Here is an 18,830-nt window from a genome sequence, read left to right as displayed (position 1 = left end):
AGGTCACAGTAGTTTAACAAGACGTTCTAATGCCCCTTGGAAGAGCTGTGGAGTTCAGAGTAGTTTAACAAGACGGTTTTAATGCCTCTTTTAAGAGCTGTGGAGTTCAGAGTGGTTTAACAAGATGGTTTTAATGCCCCTTGGAAGAGTGGTGGAGGTCGCAGTGGAATAAAAAGACAATATCAATGCTACTTGGAAGAGACGTGGAGGTCTCAGTAGCTTAACAAGACGGTTTTAATGCCCATTGGAAGAGACGTGGAGTTCAGAGTGGTTTAACAAGACGGTTTTCATGCCATTGGAAGAGCTGAGGAGTTCAGAGTGGTTTAACAAGACGATTTTATTACCCCTTGGAAGAGCTGTGGAGTTCAGAGTGGTTTAACAAGATGGTTTTCATGCCTCTTGGAAGAGCTGTGGAGTTCAGAGTGGTTTAACAAGACGGTTTTAATGCCCCTTGGAAGAGTTCCAAGGGGCATTGATATTGTCTTTTTAATCCACTGCGACCTCTACCAGAGTGGTGGAGGTCACAGTAGCTTAACAAGACGGTTTTAATGCCCCTTGGAAGAGCTGTGGAGTTCAGAGTGGTTTAACAAGACGGTTTTAATGCCCCTTGGAAGAGACGTGGAGATCACAGTAGCTTAACAAGACGGTTTTAATGCCCCTTGGAAGAGACGTGGAGGTCACAGTAGCTTAACAAGACGGTTTTAATGCCCTTTGGAAGGGCTTTGGAGATCAGAGTGGTTTAACAAGAGGGTTATAATTCCCCTTGGAAGAGACTTGGAGGTTACAGTAGCTTAACAAGACAGTTTTAATGCCCCTTGGAAGAGCTGTGGCATTCAGAGTGGTTTAACAAGACGGTTTTAATGCCCCTTGGAAGAGACATGGAGGTCACAGTAGCTTAACAAGATGGTTTTAATGCCCCTTGGAAGAGATGTGGAGGTCACAGTAGCTTAACAAGACGGTTTTAATGCCCCTTGGAAGAGCTGTGGAGTTCAGAGTGGTTTAACAAGACAGTTTTAATGCCCATTGAAAGAGACGTGGAGGTCACAGTAGCTTAACAAGATGGTTTAATGCCCCTTGGAAGAGATCTGGAGGTCACAGTAGCTTAACAAGATGGTTTTAATGGCCCTTGGAAGAGCTGTGGAGTTCAAAGTGGTTTAACAAGATGGTTTTAATGCCCCCTACAAGAGCCATGCAGTACAGCATAATGAAAACATTATTCCCATTATTGGGGAGTGGGTCTCCCATAGTCTTTGCCTATGCCTTCCAAGCAAAAGCTGCCAAAAATTAGGACGGAGGAACTTTCAATGCTGGCAACATGGACCACGGTTACCCTGGTGGCATAGTGGTGGTGGAGACTGAGGATAAGGAGAAGAGGAAAATACAGCCAAAAAAAGGAAGCTTATACCCATGTGTGGGTGTGAAGCGGTGCATGGGAATACACCTCCCAAAATAACACAGTGGATTTGACTTTATGCTACTCTGCTGTCATTTGGTGGTGATAAGAAGTCTGGCCCAATTTAGCCCTTGTTCATTTTGATAAGGGTCAGCTTGTCAGCATTGTCAGTTGACAGACGAGTGCGCTTATCAGTTATAATTCCCCCATCGGCACTAAAAACACGCTCCGATAACACGCTAGCGGCAGGGCAGGCCAGGACCTCTCAGGCGTACAGAGCGAGTTCATTCCAAGTGTCCAGCTGGGATACCCAATAATTAAAAGGCACAGAGGAATCACGGAGGACGCTGGTACGGTCGGCAAGGTAGTCCCTCACCATCTTTTGAAACTTTACACTCCTTGCGAGAGTACCCCGCGCCTCAGGGCCTGTAAGCTGGGCGGGTCTCAGAAAACTGTCCCAGAACGTTGACAGTGTTCCCCTGCCTCTACTGGATTGGAGGTGCGTCTCTCTTGCCTGTATGCCTTGATTGGGCAAAAAACTGTGACCTCTGCCGCTAGAGTGTTCAGATGGGAATTTTTTTAACAGTTCTGCTGCAAGGGCCTTCTGCTACTGCCCCATTTTTGTAGACCTCTCCACCTCAGGAATAAGAGAGTGAAAGTTCTCCTTGTAGCTGTGGTCTAAAAGTGTCACCAACCAGTAATGACTGTCACCCAACATTTTGACAAAGCGAGCGTCACTGTTAAGGCAGTGTAACATAAAGTCAGCCATGCGTGCCAGACTGGTAACGGGCAAGACTTCCGTGTCCTCACCAAGATGATGACTGACCATGCTCTCTTCCTCCTCCTCCTCCCCCCTGTCCTCAGGCCACCCACGCTGAACCAATGGTATGTCAGTTGTACAGGTACTACCTTCTACAGCGCATGAAACCAGCTCCTATTCTTCCTCCTCCTCCTCTCCCTCATTTTCCCCCAATGCACATTGGGATGAGATGAGGCTGGGCTGCGTGTAATGGCCCGTTACGGCTCCTTGATCCATCTCATCATACTCTGGCTGCTCCTCTTTAAATCTCTGCAGAGAGCATTGCAAAAGACAGACAAGTGGGAAGCTGACGCTAATGATGGGGTCCTCGCCACTCACCATCTTGGTGGACTCTTCAAAGTTTGTCAGGATGGTACATATGTCAGACATCCAGGTCCACTCCTGAGGTCTTATGTGTGGAGTCTGACCTGAATATCGACGGCCTTGTTGCAGCTGGTACTCCACAACTGCTCTCTTCTGCTCACAAATCCTTTGCAACATGTGGAGTGTAGAATTCCAACGTGTGGGGACATCACACACCAGTCGGTGTGCGGGAAGCTGCAAACGCTGCTGCAACACAGCAAGGGCAGCGGAAGCTGTAGCTGATTTCAGAAAATGAGCTGACAGGCGTCGTACTTTGACAAGCAGATCTGTCAACTCGGTGTACGATTTAAGAAACCGCTGAACCACGAGGTTAAGCACATGAGCCAGGCATGGTACGTGTGTGATCTCGCCTCGCCTCAGAGCCGCCACTAGGTTACGGTCATTGTCACACACGACCATGCCTGGATGTACGTTCAGCGGTCTCAGCCACAGATCTGCCTGCTCTTTCACAGCTGTCCACAACTCACAAGCAGTGTGAGGTTTATCACCTAAGCTTATGAGTTTCAGCACAGCCTGTTGCCGCTTGGCTGAGGCAATACTGCAGTGCTTCCAGCTTGTAACTGATGTGGAGATTTCTGAGATGGAGGCTGAACATGAGGAGGAGGATGAGGAGGAGTATGATGCGCAGGAGCTGTACACTGTGGGGGCAACTCTGACTGACATAGGGCCCGCAATCCTCGGTGTGGGGAGGATGTGTTCCATCCCAATGTCCGACTGGGTCCTGGCTTCCACTATGTTTACCCAGTGTGCCATCAGGGAGATGTACCATCCCTTGCCAGAAGCACTTTTCCACGTGTCCATTGTGAGGTGGGCTCTCCCAGTAACTGCGTTGTTGAGGGCACGGCAGTTGTTTTGGGACACATGCTTGTGTAGTGCGGGGATGGCACACCGGGTAAAATAGTGTCGGCTGGGGACCGAGTACCGAGGGACGGCCACCGCCATAAGGTTGCGGAAGGATTCCGTCTCCACCAGCCTAAAAGGCAGTATTTCCAACGCAAGCAGTCATGAAATGTGCAAATTTAGGACTGTGGCCTGTGGGGCGTTAGCTGCGAATTTGCGCTTTCGTTCAAAGGTCTGGGATATGGACAATTGATTGCTGCGGTGGGACGTGGACGTGGACGTTGATGCTGTTTCTTGAGAAACTGCCATAACAAGTGAAGACTGAGAGGAGGGGGCATCTTTACATGCAGTATGGACAGGGGATTGCCTTGTACGCACAACAGGGGGTTCTCTTACATGCACAACAGTGGAAGAAGCAGTGGTGACACCCGCTGACACTGGTCGTGGACCCTGGGGTTCGCCCCACAAAGTCGAGTGCTTTGCTGCCATGTGCCTGATCATGCTGGTGGTGGTCAGGCTGGTAGTTTTGTCACCCCTGCTGATGCTGGCATGGCAGGTGGTACAAATGGCCTTTTTGGGGTTATCAGCAGAGTCTTAAAAAAAATTCCTGTCTACCGGTTGTACTGGCAACGTCCCTCATGTTGGTATTACGGGGAACTGTTGCCCGCCTTCTGTGTGCGGCCACCACACTGCTTCTTCCTGCCTGTTTGGGTACTCTGCCTCCCTCCCCCTGTGTGCTGCTGTCCTTGCTCTCCGTGCCCTCCTGCCACGTTGGGTCAGTTACTAGATCATCAACCACCTCCTCCTCTTCCTCTTGCCTACCACGATCCTCCTCCTCCTCACTTCGTTGCAATTGTGTCTCGTCATCGTCCACCTCTTGTGACAAACTGCCAGCGTCGACTTCCTGTGGCCGTGGCTGTTCAAATATTTTGGCATCTCCTCTTCCACCACTTCAAGCGGAGCAGGCGAGGGGCACAAATATGGAAATGAACCAGTGAACAGCTCTTCAGAGTGTCCAACTGTGGGATCAGTTGCTGTCTGACGACACTCGGCATCATGGGAGGATGGAGCATCAGGGTGAGGAGGAGTTTGCGGTCGAGACTCACTGCTACTAAAACTTGACAGTGTGGAAGACAGACCAGAGGTGGTGGTGCCCAGGTAACTGGAAGTATTATCTGCTATCCAATTAATAACCTGTTCACACTGATCAGTTCGCAATACTGGTGTTGTAGTGTGCTTCCCTAGTAATTCGGTCAAGGAGAGGGAGCGAGAAGATGTGGCTGTTGGTTGTGGCACATTTTCACCTTGTCCACGGCCCCGTCCTCTACACGCACCATCACCAGAACATCCAGTTCCACGTCCCTAGCTACGCGCCTTGCCCATTGTAAATGAAGTAAAATAGCTTACACTCGCACTATCAATGGAAAAAGGGTAATAAAAAGGAGATTATAACCATGGAAGAGGAAAACCACAGTTCTATTTCTCTGGCCTACACCAGAATCTTTTAAACAGATATATTTGTGTCTGAACACTGAGCGAGACACTCATTTTTTTTTTTTATCTAAAAAAGGCAAATAGGTGGATAATACAGATATTTGAACCGTGTAACTGCAAAACCACAGATCTAGTTATCTGGCCTACACCAGAATCTTTTAAACAGATATATTTGTGTCTGAACAGTCAGGGAGACACTATTACTGTTTTTTTTTTACTGAAAAAAGGCCAAAAGCTGGATAATACTGAGATTTGAACCGTGGAACTGCAAAAGCACAGTTCTAGTAATCTGGCCTACACCAGAATCTTTTAAACACATATATTTGTGTCTGAACAGTCAGCGAAACACTATTACTGTTTTTTTTTACGGAAAAAAGGCCAAAAGATGGATAATACTGAGATTTGAACCGTGGAACTGCAAAACCACAGTTATAGTTATGTGGCCTACACCAGAATCTTTTAAACAGATAAATTTGTGTCTGAACAGTCAAGGAGACACTATTACTGTTTTTTTATGGAAAAAAGGCCAAAAGCTAGATAATATTGAGATTTGAACCGTGGAACTGCAAAACCACAGTTCTAGTTATCTGGCCTACACAAGAATCTTTTAAACAGATATATTTGTGTCTGAACAGTCACGGAGACATTATTACTGCTTTTTTTTTACAGAAAAAAGGCCAAAAGCTGGATAATACTGAGATTTGAATCGTGGAACTGCAAAACCAAAGTTCTAGTTATGTGGCCTACACCAGAATCTTTTAAACAGATATATTTGTGTCTGAACAGTCAGCGAAACACTATTACTGTTTTTTTTTTATGGAAAAAAGGCCAAAAGCTGGAAAATACTGAGATTTAAACCGTGGAACTGCAAAGCCACAGTTACAGCTATGTGGCCTACACCAGAATCTTTTAAACAGATATAATTGTGTCTGAACAGTCAGGAAGACACTATTACTGTTTTTTTTTACGGAAAAAAGGCCAAAAGCTGGATAATACAGAGATTTGAACCGTGGAACTGCAAAACCACAGTTCTAGTTATCTGGCCTACCCCAGAATCTTTTAAACAGATATATTTGTGTCTGAACAGTCAGCGAGACACTATTACTGTTTTTTTTACGGAAAAAAGGCCAAAAGCTGGTTAATACTGAGATTTGAACCGTGTACCTGCAAAACCACAGTTTTAGTTATCTGGCCTACACCAGAATCTTTTAAACAGATATATGTGTGTCTGAACAGTCAGGGAGACACTCAAACTGTTTTTCTTTTACTGAAAAGGGGCCAAAAGCTGGATAATACTGAGATTTGAACCGTGGAACTGCAAAACCACAGTTCTAGTTATCTGGCCTACACCAGAATCTTTTAAACAGATATATTTGTGTCTGAACAGTCAGGGAGACACTATTACTGTTTTTTTTTACGGAAAAAAACGCCAAAAGCTTGATAATACAGAGATTTGAACCGTGGAACTGCAAAACCACAGTTCTAGTTATATGGCCTACACCATAATCTTTTAAACAGATATATTTGTGTCTGAACAGTCAGGGAGACACTATTACTGTTTTTATATACGGAAAAAAGGCCAAAAGCTGGATAATACTGAGATTTGAACCGTGGAACTAGAAAACCACAGTTCTAGTTATCTGGCCTACACCATAATCTTTTAAACAGATATATTGGTGTCTGAACAGTCACAGACAGACTCAATTTTTTGTGTGGGGGAATAAATACCAAAAGGTTAATAAGACGCATATTTGTACAGTCTGACTGAGAGAAAAAAAAATACAGGATTTAGATGAAAAAAAAAGGATTTTTCCTGGCCCCTGAGACCGGGGGATAAGTCTATCAATTTGACCAGCAGGAGCACACAGGACTGAAATGCACTGTTTGTTGGTATAACCACTGCATCTTCTATACAGCCTGCCTGCCTGATATCTGGGAAGGATATTAGTTCTGAGAAGGACTGTTTGTTTGATTTGGCAGGCTTTAGAGATCCTACTCTACCTATTTTGCACTATATACCTCTCCCTAACTCAGCAGCACTGACCCTACACTGTCTGATCCCCAGTGATTGTGTCCAAGATGGCGGTGCCCGGTTTTAAATACTCGAGGTGTCGCTGTGCGGCCAGCAAATCACTGTAATGCCCACAAACAACATGGCTGCGGCATTACAGTGACTGGCTGGCAATCCTTGCATGTTCATTGGCTCTGTAAAGAATGCCAAACGTGCAGGGCAGAGACCCGAGCTCCCGCCCAAGTAACCCGGAAATGCTCGGTGCTCGCCGAACATCCCGAGTAGTGAGATGCTCGGGCGAGTATCGAGCAGTGTCGAGCATGCTCGCTCAACACTAGTAACAATCAATAACTTGTAAGATTGCGTGATACATTGCTATGTTACTAAAGTGCTGTGCTATCTGACAAGTTAAGTGTTATTATGTTTTTATTTATGGAGCATTAAAAGGTTGTCCAAGTTTGCGATGAGTCTTCAGTCATTCTTTGTGACTGCAGACGTCTGAAGTGTCACGCAGCACACTGCATCCTGTCACGATTCTCTGGTGCCGGTAGTGAGAGTAGAAGGTCACAAAACCACAAGTATGCGATTTACATACTGTATATGCAGTCACGCGCCGATTAGACATGTGTGGCCTCACTCAATGAAAATGAATTGAACGAGGCCGGACAAGTCGAATAGGAATGTGGCAAGAAGTATATAAATCGTATACTTATGCACACATGGCCACTTTTGCCACAGGCAAGTGAGAATCCTAAAAGTGTGTAATGCATGCGCTGTTAGAAGTCAGAAGCTTTCTATGACCTGCATGCACATATTGACGGCTTTAGAGGGTTGATCCTATTGACAGTTTATCTTTAAGTTGCAATATAATAATGCATTATAAATGTATATAACATAATAAAATGTTTTAATATAACTATAACAATGTATAATTATTAGTGATGAGCGTGCATACTCGCTACTGCTCGGTGCTAACCCGAGCATCTCACTGCTCGAGATGCTCGGCGCTCGCCGAGTATTTCCTGGCTTGCTTGGCGGGAGCTTGGGTCCCTTCCCTGCATGTTTGGCCTTGTTGGTCGAGGCATTACAGTGATTGGCTGGCCGCACTGCGTCATCAGGTCTATATCAGACCTGGCGCTACCATGCTCGTCACAGTCACGCCGGAATCAGACAGTGTAGGGAGAGCTGCTGCTGAGCTAGGGAGAGATTTGCTCATTTCTAGCTAGTGTAGTTATAAGAGGCTACATTAGAGACACATATCCATCTCAACTAACAGTCCTTCTGAGGACTAATCCAGCTGCAGAGAAATCAGTGCTAGGCAAGAAGGGTATATAGCAGACTGCAGTGCACATAATAAGAGGGTCCATTCTAGTTCTGTCTGCTGGTGCTTTCACAGATATTTGTAGAAATAGGCCCAGGTATCAGGGGCCAGGAAAAAATTTTTTTTTATCTTATTCCTGATTATTTGCTTAAAAAGCAATCCAGAGAACATCGTTTATTTGCACCATTTGCTTGTTGGCACTGCAGAATACAGCCAGATTCTTTACATATTATAGTGCTAAAAATCCAGCAAAACTGTGGTTTGTCCGTCACATGGATCACATATAATTGCGCTGAAAATATTGCCATTTTTGGCCTCCACTGAAATTTGGTTGCAGTGTGTCAGTGAAGCTTGACACCAGTTTGTTGTTCAAAATAGTTACCTACAGACCAGCTATTTAAAACTGTGGTTTCTCTGTCACATGGATCACATGTATGCTTTCAGAAAATACTGCCATTTCTGGCCTCCATTAAAAATTAATTTCAGTGTGTCAGAAAAGTTTTTGACACAGGTTTGCTGTTCAAAATAGTTACCTACAGGCCAGGTATTAAAAACTGTGGTTTGTCCGTCACACAGATCACATATAATTGTGCTGAAAATATTGCCATTACTGGCCTCCATTAAAATGTTGTTTCAGTGTGTCAGTGAAGTTATTGATACTGTTTTGATGCTAAAAATAGTTAGCTACAGGCCAGCTATTTAAAACTGTGGTTTGTCCAACACATGAGTCATATATAATTGCGCTGAAAATATTGCCATTTATGGCCTCCATTTAAATTTTGTTGTAGTGTGTCAATGAACTTATTGACTTGAGGTTGGAGCTGTTAAAAATAGTTACCTACCGGCCAGCTATTTAAAACTCTGGTCTGTTTGTCACATGGATCACAAATAAGTTCGCTCTAAATTCAACCATTTGTAGTGAGCGTGAAAGATATTGTCCTCCATTTAAAATAGGCAAGGCACGTGGCAAGGGACGGGGAACTGGACGTGATGGTGTTGGTGATGGTGCAAGCAGACGCCGAGGCTGTGGGCAAGCTGAAATTGTGCCACAACAAACACCCTAATCTTCTCGCTCGACCTTTGTGTCCCAATTAATAGGGGACCACAGAATACCACTATTGAACACAGAGCAAAGTAAAAAGGGTTTTGGTTGGATAGCAGATAATGCTTCCAGTCACTTAGCCACCAACACCACTACCACCCTGTCTTCCACACAGTCAAGTCTCAGTAGCCGTGAGTCTGGACCGCAAATTCCTCACCCTGATCCTCCTTCCTCCCACCATGCCGAATGCCCAGAGACAACTGATTCCACACTTGGACACTCTGAAGAGCTGTTCACTTTTGAATTTATAGATTTGGGCCTCTCGCCTGGTCCACTTGAAGCGGGGCAAGAGGAGATCGCATGTAGCGATGCCCAAATTTTTGAGCAGCCACAGTCAGATGAAGGTGACGGTGGGAAAGTGCCACAAGAGATGGACGATGATGAGACACAATTGCCAGAAAGTCAGGAGGAGGACCAGGGTGCGGAAGTGAAAGACAAGGTGGGGGATGATTTACTAATCGACCCAATCTGGCAGGAGGACATGCAGAACAAGGACAGCAGCACACAGGCAGGAAGAAGCGCGGTGCCGCAGACAGAAGGCGGGAAACCGTACCCCATAACACCAGCACAACGGACATTGCCAGTATAACTGTTAGGTCTTCCAGAGTCTGGTTGTTTTTTAAAGACTCTGCTGATTACCCCAAAAAGGCCATTTGCACCACTTCCCTGGCCAGCATCAGCAGGGGTAGCAAAACTAGCAGCCTGACCACCACCAGCATGATCAGGCACATGACAGCAAACACCTGACTTTGTGGGCTGAACCCCAGGGTCCAGGAACAGTGTCTGTGGGAGACACCACTGCTTCTTCTTCTGTTGTGCGTGCAAGCTATAATCCCCTGTCCATAGTGCATGCAAAGATGCCTCCTGCCCTGCACCTGTCATTGCACTTTCTCAACTAGCACCATCAGCTAGCAAGTCCTTGTCCCAGCGCACCGTTCAGTTGTCCATACCCCAGTCCTTGGAAGGCAAGCGCAAATGCGTAGCCAACGCCCCACAGGCCACAATACTAAATTCCCACATTTTACCACTGCTTGTTCTTGAAATGTTGCCTTTTAGGCTCGTGGCAATGGTAGTTTTCCGCAACCTGATGGTGGCCGTCCCTTGGTACTCGGTCCCCAGCCGCCATTATTTCTCCTGGTGTGCCGTCCCTGCATTACACAAGCACATGTCCCACAATGTTAGCTGTGCCCTCAACAATGCAGTTACAGGGAAAGTCCACCTAACCACGGACACGTGGACAAGTGCTTGTGGGCAGGGATGGTATATCTTGCTGATGGCACACTGGGTTAACATAGTGGAAGCCGGGACCCTGTCGAACCTTGGGACGGAACACATCCTCCTGACGTCGTTCATTGAGGGCCCTACGTCAATCAGGGTTGCCCCCACAGTCTACAGCTCCTGCACCTCATCCTCCTCAGCCTCCTCCTCTTCAGCCTCCATCTCCGAAATGACCACATCAGTCACAAGCTGGAAGCACTGCAGCACTGCCTCGGCCAAGCAGCAACAGGCTGTGCTGAAGCTAATATGCTTAGGTGACAAACTGCACAATGCGGAAAAGTTGTGGACAGCTCTGAAAAAGCAGGAAGATCTTTGGCTCACACCGCTGAACCAGCAGCCAGACCTGGTCCTGTGTGACAATGGCCCGAACCTGGTGGCGGCTCTTAGGCAAGCTCACACATGTACCATGCCTGGCCAATGTGCTTAACCTCGTGATTCAGTGGTTTCCCAAAAGCTACCCGGAGCTGCCGGATCTGCTTGTCAAAGTATGCCACCTGTGTGCCCATTTAAGAAAGTTATCTACAGCATCCGCCACTCTTGCAATGATTCAGCAGCATTTGCAGCTTCTGGCTCACAGACTGGTGTGTGATGTCCCCACGCATTGGAACTCTACACTGCAGATGTTGGGAAGGATTTGTGAGCAGAAGAGGGCAGTTGTTGAGTACCAGCATCAACAAGGTCGTTGGTATTCAGTTCAGACTCCACACATAAGACCTCAGGAGTGGACATGAATGTCAGACATCTGTACAATCATCCAAAACTTTGAGGACTCCACCAAGATGGTGAACGGCGATGAAGCCATAATTAGCGTCATCATCCCACTTCTCTGTCTTCTGAAGTTCTCCCTGCTCACAATCAAAGAGGATGCATTACAGGTGGAGCACGATGAGATGGAGCAAGAAACTATACAGGGTGATTACACACTGCCCAGCCTCATCTCATCCCAATGTGGATTGGGTGACAATGAGGAAGAGGAGTAGGAGGAGGAGGAAGAACAGGAGCTAGTTTCATGCACTATAGACGGTACTACCTGCACAACTGTCATACCGTCTGTTCAACGTGGATGGCCTGAGGACAGGGAGGAGGAGGAGGAGAGCATGGTCAGTCGTCCTCTTGGTGAGGACACAGAAGTCTTACCTGTTAGCAGTCTGGCAAGCATGGCTGAGTTTATGTTATGCTGCCTTTCCCGTGACCCACTCGTTCTCAAAATTTTGGGTGACAGTTATTATTGGTTGATGACACTTCTAGACCCACGCTACAAGGAGTACTTTATATCTCTTATTCCTGAGACGGACAGGACAGGTTTACAAAAATGGGGAAGTACCAGAACGCCCTTGATGTGAAACTATTAAAAAAATTCCCATCTGAAAATGCTGGTGACAGGGTCACAGTTCATTGGACAACCAAGGAGTACAGACGAGAGAGGCACAACTCCAATCCAGCAGAGGCAGGGGAATACTGTGAAAGTTCTGGGAGAGATTTCTCAGCCCCTCCCATTGCACAGGTCTTGAGGCGCGAGGTACTCTCAGGAGTGCAAAGTTTGGGAATATGCTGAGGGAGTACCTTGCCGACAGTACCAACGCCCTACGTGATTCCTCTGTGCCTTATAATTATTGGGTATCCAAGCTGGACACGTGGAATGAACAGGCTCTCTATGCCTTGGAGGTACTGGCATGCCCTGCCGCTAGCGTTTAATCAGAGCGGGTTTTTAGTGCCGCTGGTGGAATTATAACTGATAAGCGCATCCGCCTGTCAACTGAAAATGCTGACAGGCTGACTCTTATAAAAATGAACAAGGGCTGGATTGGGCCAGACTTCTCAACAACATCGAATGATAGCAGTGTAGCATAAACTCAAGTCCAGTGTCTTTTTTTGGGAGGTGTATTCCTATGCACCTTTTCACACCCACACATGGGTATACGTTTCCTGATTTTGGCTATTTGCTCTTGTCCTCCTCCTTCTCCTCATCCTCCACCATCATATCACCAGGGTGACCATAGTCCGTGATACAACACCCATATAATTTTTTTAAAGGGTGTTTATGATGCTCGTAAAATAACATTTTTATACAGTATGTTCATGTATACCACCCAGGGATAAATGTTTGTCAGCCCATACACTTAGTGCATGGGCATTACAAGAGTAGGAGACCCTCTCCTTTCTAAAGGGAACACTTTTTATGAGGCCCTCCTCCACGTCTCTTCCAAAGTGCATTGGAGTGCCTCCCAATTTTTGTCAGCCCTTGCATTCACTGCATAGGCCAACACTATGGGAGACCCACTTCCTAATAATGGGAACATTTTTTCATGAGACCCTCTACGTCTCTTGCAAGGGGCATTGGAGTATCTCCCAATTTTTTGCAGCCCTTGCATTCACTGCATAGGCCAACACTATGGGAGACCCACTTCCTAATAATGGGAACATTTTTTCATGAGGCCCTCTACGTCTCTTCCAAGGGGCATTGGAGTACCTCCCAATTTTTGGCAGCCCTTGCATTCACTGCATAGGCCAACACTATGAGACACCCACTTCCTAATAATGGGAACATTGTTTTCAGGAGGCCCTCTGACCTCCACATCTCTTCCAAGGGCCATTGGAGTGCCTCCAAATTTTTGGAAACCCTTGCATTCACTGCATAGGCAAACACAATGGGAGACCCACTTCCTAATAATGGGAACATTGTTTTCAGGAGGAGCCCTGACTTCCACGTCTCTTCCTATGGGCATTGGAGTGCCTCTAAATTTTTGGCAACCCTTGCATTCACTGCGTGGACAAACACAATAGGAGACACAATTTCTAAAAATGGGAACATTTTTTCATGAGGCCCCCTATGTCTTTTCCCAGGGAAATTGGAATGCCTCCCAATTTTTCACAGCCCTTGTATTCACTGCATTGGCCAACACTATGGGAGACTCACTTTCTAATAATGGGAATATTTTTTAATGAGGCCTCCTACGTCTCTTCCAAGGGGAAATGGAATGCCTCTCAATTTTTGGCAGCCCTTGCATTCACTGCATAGGCCAACACTATTGGACACCCACTTCCTAATAATGGGAACATTGTTTTCAGGAGGCCCTCTGACCCCCACATATCTTCCAAGAGGCATTGGAGTGCCTCCAAATTTTTGACAACCCTTTCATTCACTGCATAGGCCAACGCTATGGGACACCCACTTTCTAATAATGGGAACATTGTTTTCAGGAGGCCCCCTGACCTCCACGTCTCTTCCTAGGGGCATTGGAGTAAGTCCAAATTTTTGGCAGCCCTTGCATTCACTGCATAGGCAAACAGTATAGGAGACCCACTTCCTAATAATTGAAGCATTGTTTTCAGGAGGCCCTCCTCTAAGTCTCTTCAAAGGGGTATTGGGGTGAGTCCAAATTTTCAAAGGGTTATTGGGGTGTGTCCAAATTTTGGGTAGACCTGCCACTCACTGCATATACAATAACAGTATAGGAGACCCACTCTTTAGTAATGGGAACAACAAAGTATAGCCGGCTGATGGCTCTCTAAGAATAGTGAGGGCCGACTGCTGGCCCTTTGAGAATAGTAAATTCCACCTGATGACCCTATAAAAATAGGCTTTGTGACTTTCAGAGTCCCTCCATAATAAATGAAACAGGATGTGTCTGATCATGTGTCACACACCACATGGCCAGATAAGGTTGTAATATGTGAAAATGACCTTTCCCGATGAATGCATTTGTCACAGTTAAACCCAATGCAAAAGTGCAAAAACGCATGAAAAACGCTACGTGTGAACATAGCCCAAAGTGTGGAGGAGTATTTTTGGTTTTGGTTATCTATTTTGCCTTACATACAAGTCGTTACCCTGGAAAGGATGTTCCTTAACATATTTCCCAAGAAAATCCACTTTGGTTTAGTTTATGTATGTTTTATTGTGAGTCCGTAAAAGTGGCGTAATACCTCTGACAACGTTGTTGACAGCAGTGACCTGGGACTCATAAATGCTTCCAGGGGTCTTCCCCTTACTGTTCCCATGTTATTTGAGCACTGTTCCCATCAATATGGGCAATTTTTAGGCTTCTGCAGACCGACGGGAAGAGCCGCCTGAAAAATGCTCGAGTTTCCCATAGACTTACATTGGGCTCATTGCTCTGGTCGAGCACCCGAGCATCCCAATTTGCTCAACCCGGAGCATTTTAGCACTCACCCATCACTAATAATTATTTTTTACCTTTTCATCATATTTTTTGTGTTTTCTAGCCCTAACTCTAGCTCTAACCATAGCTTTAATCCCTTCACCACGAAGCCTGTTTTCACCTTCCTGACCAGGCCATATTTTTCAATTCTGATGACTGACACTTCATGAGTTAATAACTCTGGAACACTTCAATGGATCCTTGTGACTCTGGGACTGTTTTCTCGAGACATATTGTACTTCATGACAGTGGTAAAATTTCTTCTATATGACTTGCATTTATTTGTGAAAAAATCGAAAATTTGGCAAATTTGGCAAATTTCAAACTTTTAATTTTTATGCCCTTAAATCAGAGAGTTATGCCACACAAAATAGTTGAAAAGTAACATTTACCACATGTCCACTTTACATTAGCACAATTTTGGAAACATAATATTTTTTGTTAGGAAGTTAGAAGGGTGTTGGAACCCAACATGGACAATATCTATCGTACGTGTAATATGAATGACTGAACTCACAATTTGATCCACAAACTCTGTATAGCACTAAAGTTCATCAAAGGACTACATCAAAGAGATTGACCATGTGCTGTGGAGTCATAAAACCTGTGAGGCGGGACGACATTGTGTGTCCTGTGGTGTGGTGCCTTTTGTTCTATTGATAGAGTAAAGAGAGAGATGGACATCTTGTCTGGCCTCTTGAAAGGTACATAACCCCTGTGGTGTTTGAATTACAAACCATTGTTCTTCAAGTTGACCTCTTATCTCCAAGCAAAATGCAGTTGAACCTGTCCTTGGGCCACTTGATACAAAGACCTTTTGGCTATATACCAGACGCCATCAGCAGGAAGATGAAGACCACTGCAATCATGTATGACCTCTGATACTCTTACCCATTCTAAACCTAAGAGCGCCACCTTCAGAAGAGTGTCTGCTTCAGCAGCCATGTGCAATGTTTCTGGAGAACTTCAAAGACTGTGACCTGATTGGATGGTACCATTATTTGGAGGTGTTACAGGGATGGGCAATGTATGGGCCATGTCTGACTGTGTAACTGATATAAAGGTAGCACATCAAACTAGTTAGGCATTATTATTTTTCTTCTTCTTCTCCTCACTTCCCATCTTCTACCACCCTCTCCTTTTACCTTTTCCCTTACATTGTTCCCTTGTCCGTTAGTTAGGTTTCCCTTATGTATGTTATTGTAAATATCCTATTTGTAATAAATCCCCTTATAAAGATCCTGTAGCTCTTGTTAATTAATATTAACTGGCACCACAAAACTCAGAAGATTCTACAAAGGGATAAAAGTTGAGCAGCGATTTCTCATTTTTCCAACAAAATTTACAAAACCATTTTTTTTGGTGACCACATCATATTTGAAGAGACTTTAAGGGGTCTATATGACAGAAAATACTCAAAAGTGACACCTTTCTTAAAACTGCACCCTGTCAAGGTACTCAAAACCACATTCGAGAAGTTTATTAACCCTTCAGATGATTCACAGGAATTAATGAAATGTGGAAGGAAAAAATGAACATTTTACATTTTATTAACAAAAATGATCTTTTAACCACACATTTTTTATTTTCACAAGGGTAGCAGGAGAAAATGGACTCAAAAAGTTCTTGTGAAATTTCTCCTAAGTACACTGATATCTGGGGGAAAACCACTGTTTGGGAACACGGCAGGGCTCGAAAGGAAGGAGCACCGTGTGACTTTTTGAACTCAAAATTGGCTGGAATTGAGAGCAGCCGCCATGTCGCGTTTGGAGAGCCCCTGATGTGCCTAAACAGTGGAAATCCCCCACAAGTGACCCTATTTTGGAAACTACACCCCTCAAGGAACTTATCTAGAAGCATAGTTTTATAGTAATAATTATAATGCTTTTGGTTTTCCTGGTGTATGAATTTATAATGTGGTCATATGTGTAAATTGTGCGGAGTACATCAGATTATAAAACAGGGTAAAAATAAATTGTATTAATTTGTGGGCACGTGATACGCTTTGAAGCAATTCTTAATGCAAAGGTCAGATTTCTCTGGCAGGTTTCACAATGGTAAAATGAGTCTTTTTGGATTACCTCCTTAGAGCATTCTTTGCACAGTTTTTATGATCTTCCCTGTTTAGTTAACCTCTCCTGGAAAATGTTGACCTAGGGCGATACAGGTACGTTCAGTTTCAGAAGTACTGAGACACTCACCTTCCTGAGTGCCAAACATTAGAGCCTTGATAACTACCTCCAGAAACTGAAGGAAGGTCCTCGTATTGCCTGCAAATCGAAACAACAAAAAGGCATTATACATAGCCATCTGTACAATGTGCACGGCCAATTTTTTTTTAACCATAGTTTAGCATTTCGCATTGCACTGTATGGTTTGAGTATCTGATGTGAGAGATCTACACACCCCCATGTACTTATTATGATCCAAGAAACAATCTGGCTTTGGGACTTTTGTTGTGGTCCCTCTGACAGTGACAAGGGAGCTGTTGTCTCTGTGTATGGTAGTCAGGATCCCTTTTGTCCTTTTACTTGACCACCAGCATGTTGGCTCTGTATTGGGCTCTGCTGTCGCTCTTTCTCTGCAATTGCCAAATTAGTGGCTTAGGGAGGCCTCTCTGATTTTTTTGCATGGTGCCACATGCAACTGTACCTCTGACAGATAGGGTATTGAAGAGCGGGATGCTGGTGTAAACATTATCAATGTAGAAGTGATAACCCTTATCCAACAGAGGATGCAGCAATTCCCACACAATTTTCCCACTCACCCCCAGGACAGGGGCATCCAGGGGGGTCAATCTGGATGTCCTTCCCTTTGTAGACCCTAAATTTCTGTGTGTACGCTGAGGTACTCTTGTTCAGATTGTACAGTTTAATTCCCTACCTAGCCCACATTCTGGGCAGGTATTGTTGGAATTTTAGCCTCAATTTGAAATGAACCAGAGTTTCATCTATAGCGATATCCCTTAGGGGTTGTACGCCTCAGCAAATTTTCTGCTTAAGTGTTCAACTACTGGCAGAATTTTGTATAGACAATCAAAGTAATAATCATTTAGGGGAGGACACTGCACATTATCACTATAATGCAAACATTATTGGATCAATTCAAATCGTGTCCTTTCCATGGCCATATGGAATACTGGTGTGCTGTAGAGAATATCAGTACTCGGTAAAAAGAATATGCAGCAAATATGTACTCAGTGAAGTTATGTGAACATAATAGCTCTATCAAATGCTTCAACTAGATGTAGACAAGAAAATAGGATAATAGTATGGTGAGTACTTACTGATAAGGGAACTCAGGGCAATGTATCAGTAAGGGAACTTCGTCAGGAGGTGGTGTCATTGTCAGGAGGTGGCATCATCTTCGGACGACTTTTTAATCACCCACCTCCCATGATGATGTCTTTATCAGGAGGTGGCGTCATAATGGGAGGTGGGTTATTAAAAGGTTGTGATGACCGATCATAAGGAAGAAATAGAAGGGGTGTGGCATGGTGCACAGACAAGATGACCAATAACGTTTGAGAAGGGGCGTGGTGTAATGATGCTGCCCAGTGAACTGAAAACTACTGGTGGAGGAGTCATGTGGTCAGCAGCATCACACAGGCGGGATGAAGATTGGATGGCAATGGTATTGAAGGGGGGTGGTATGCATAGACTACATAATATAATACAATAAAGGAAATGATACATTGCAAAAAGCTACATTACAGTTGATACTTTCCTGCTATGTCTGATAACAGAGATATTTCTGATCATGGTAGTTTAACCCCTAGAAGATGAAGTTAAGGGGTAAAAAAAGGAATGTCCCTTCTTCAGTCACATCATCACCACCCTTGCAATATGATCTTGGAGTGTTGATGATTTGTTGTAGCAGTGGTTGGGGGCATATTTTGGACAGCACAGTGGCTCAGTGGCTAGTGACTAGCCCAGGGGGATGGGGATGACTCGGTACCCGGGCCTTTAGCCTGGCCTTTAGGGATGTCGCGGTGGTCGGCTCCCGGGCGCGTACCCTGGGCCGCTCCTTTAAAAAGGGTTGGCAA

Source organism: Phyllobates terribilis, unplaced genomic scaffold, assembly GCF_046119375.1.
Source record: "Phyllobates terribilis strain yellow unplaced genomic scaffold, ASM4611937v1 Scaffold_2__4_contigs__length_985480577, whole genome shotgun sequence".
NCBI classification, from domain to species: domain Eukaryota; kingdom Metazoa; phylum Chordata; class Amphibia; order Anura; family Dendrobatidae; genus Phyllobates; species Phyllobates terribilis.
The sequence above is the reverse complement of the archived record's forward strand: the minus strand, read 5'-3'. Positions refer to the sequence as shown.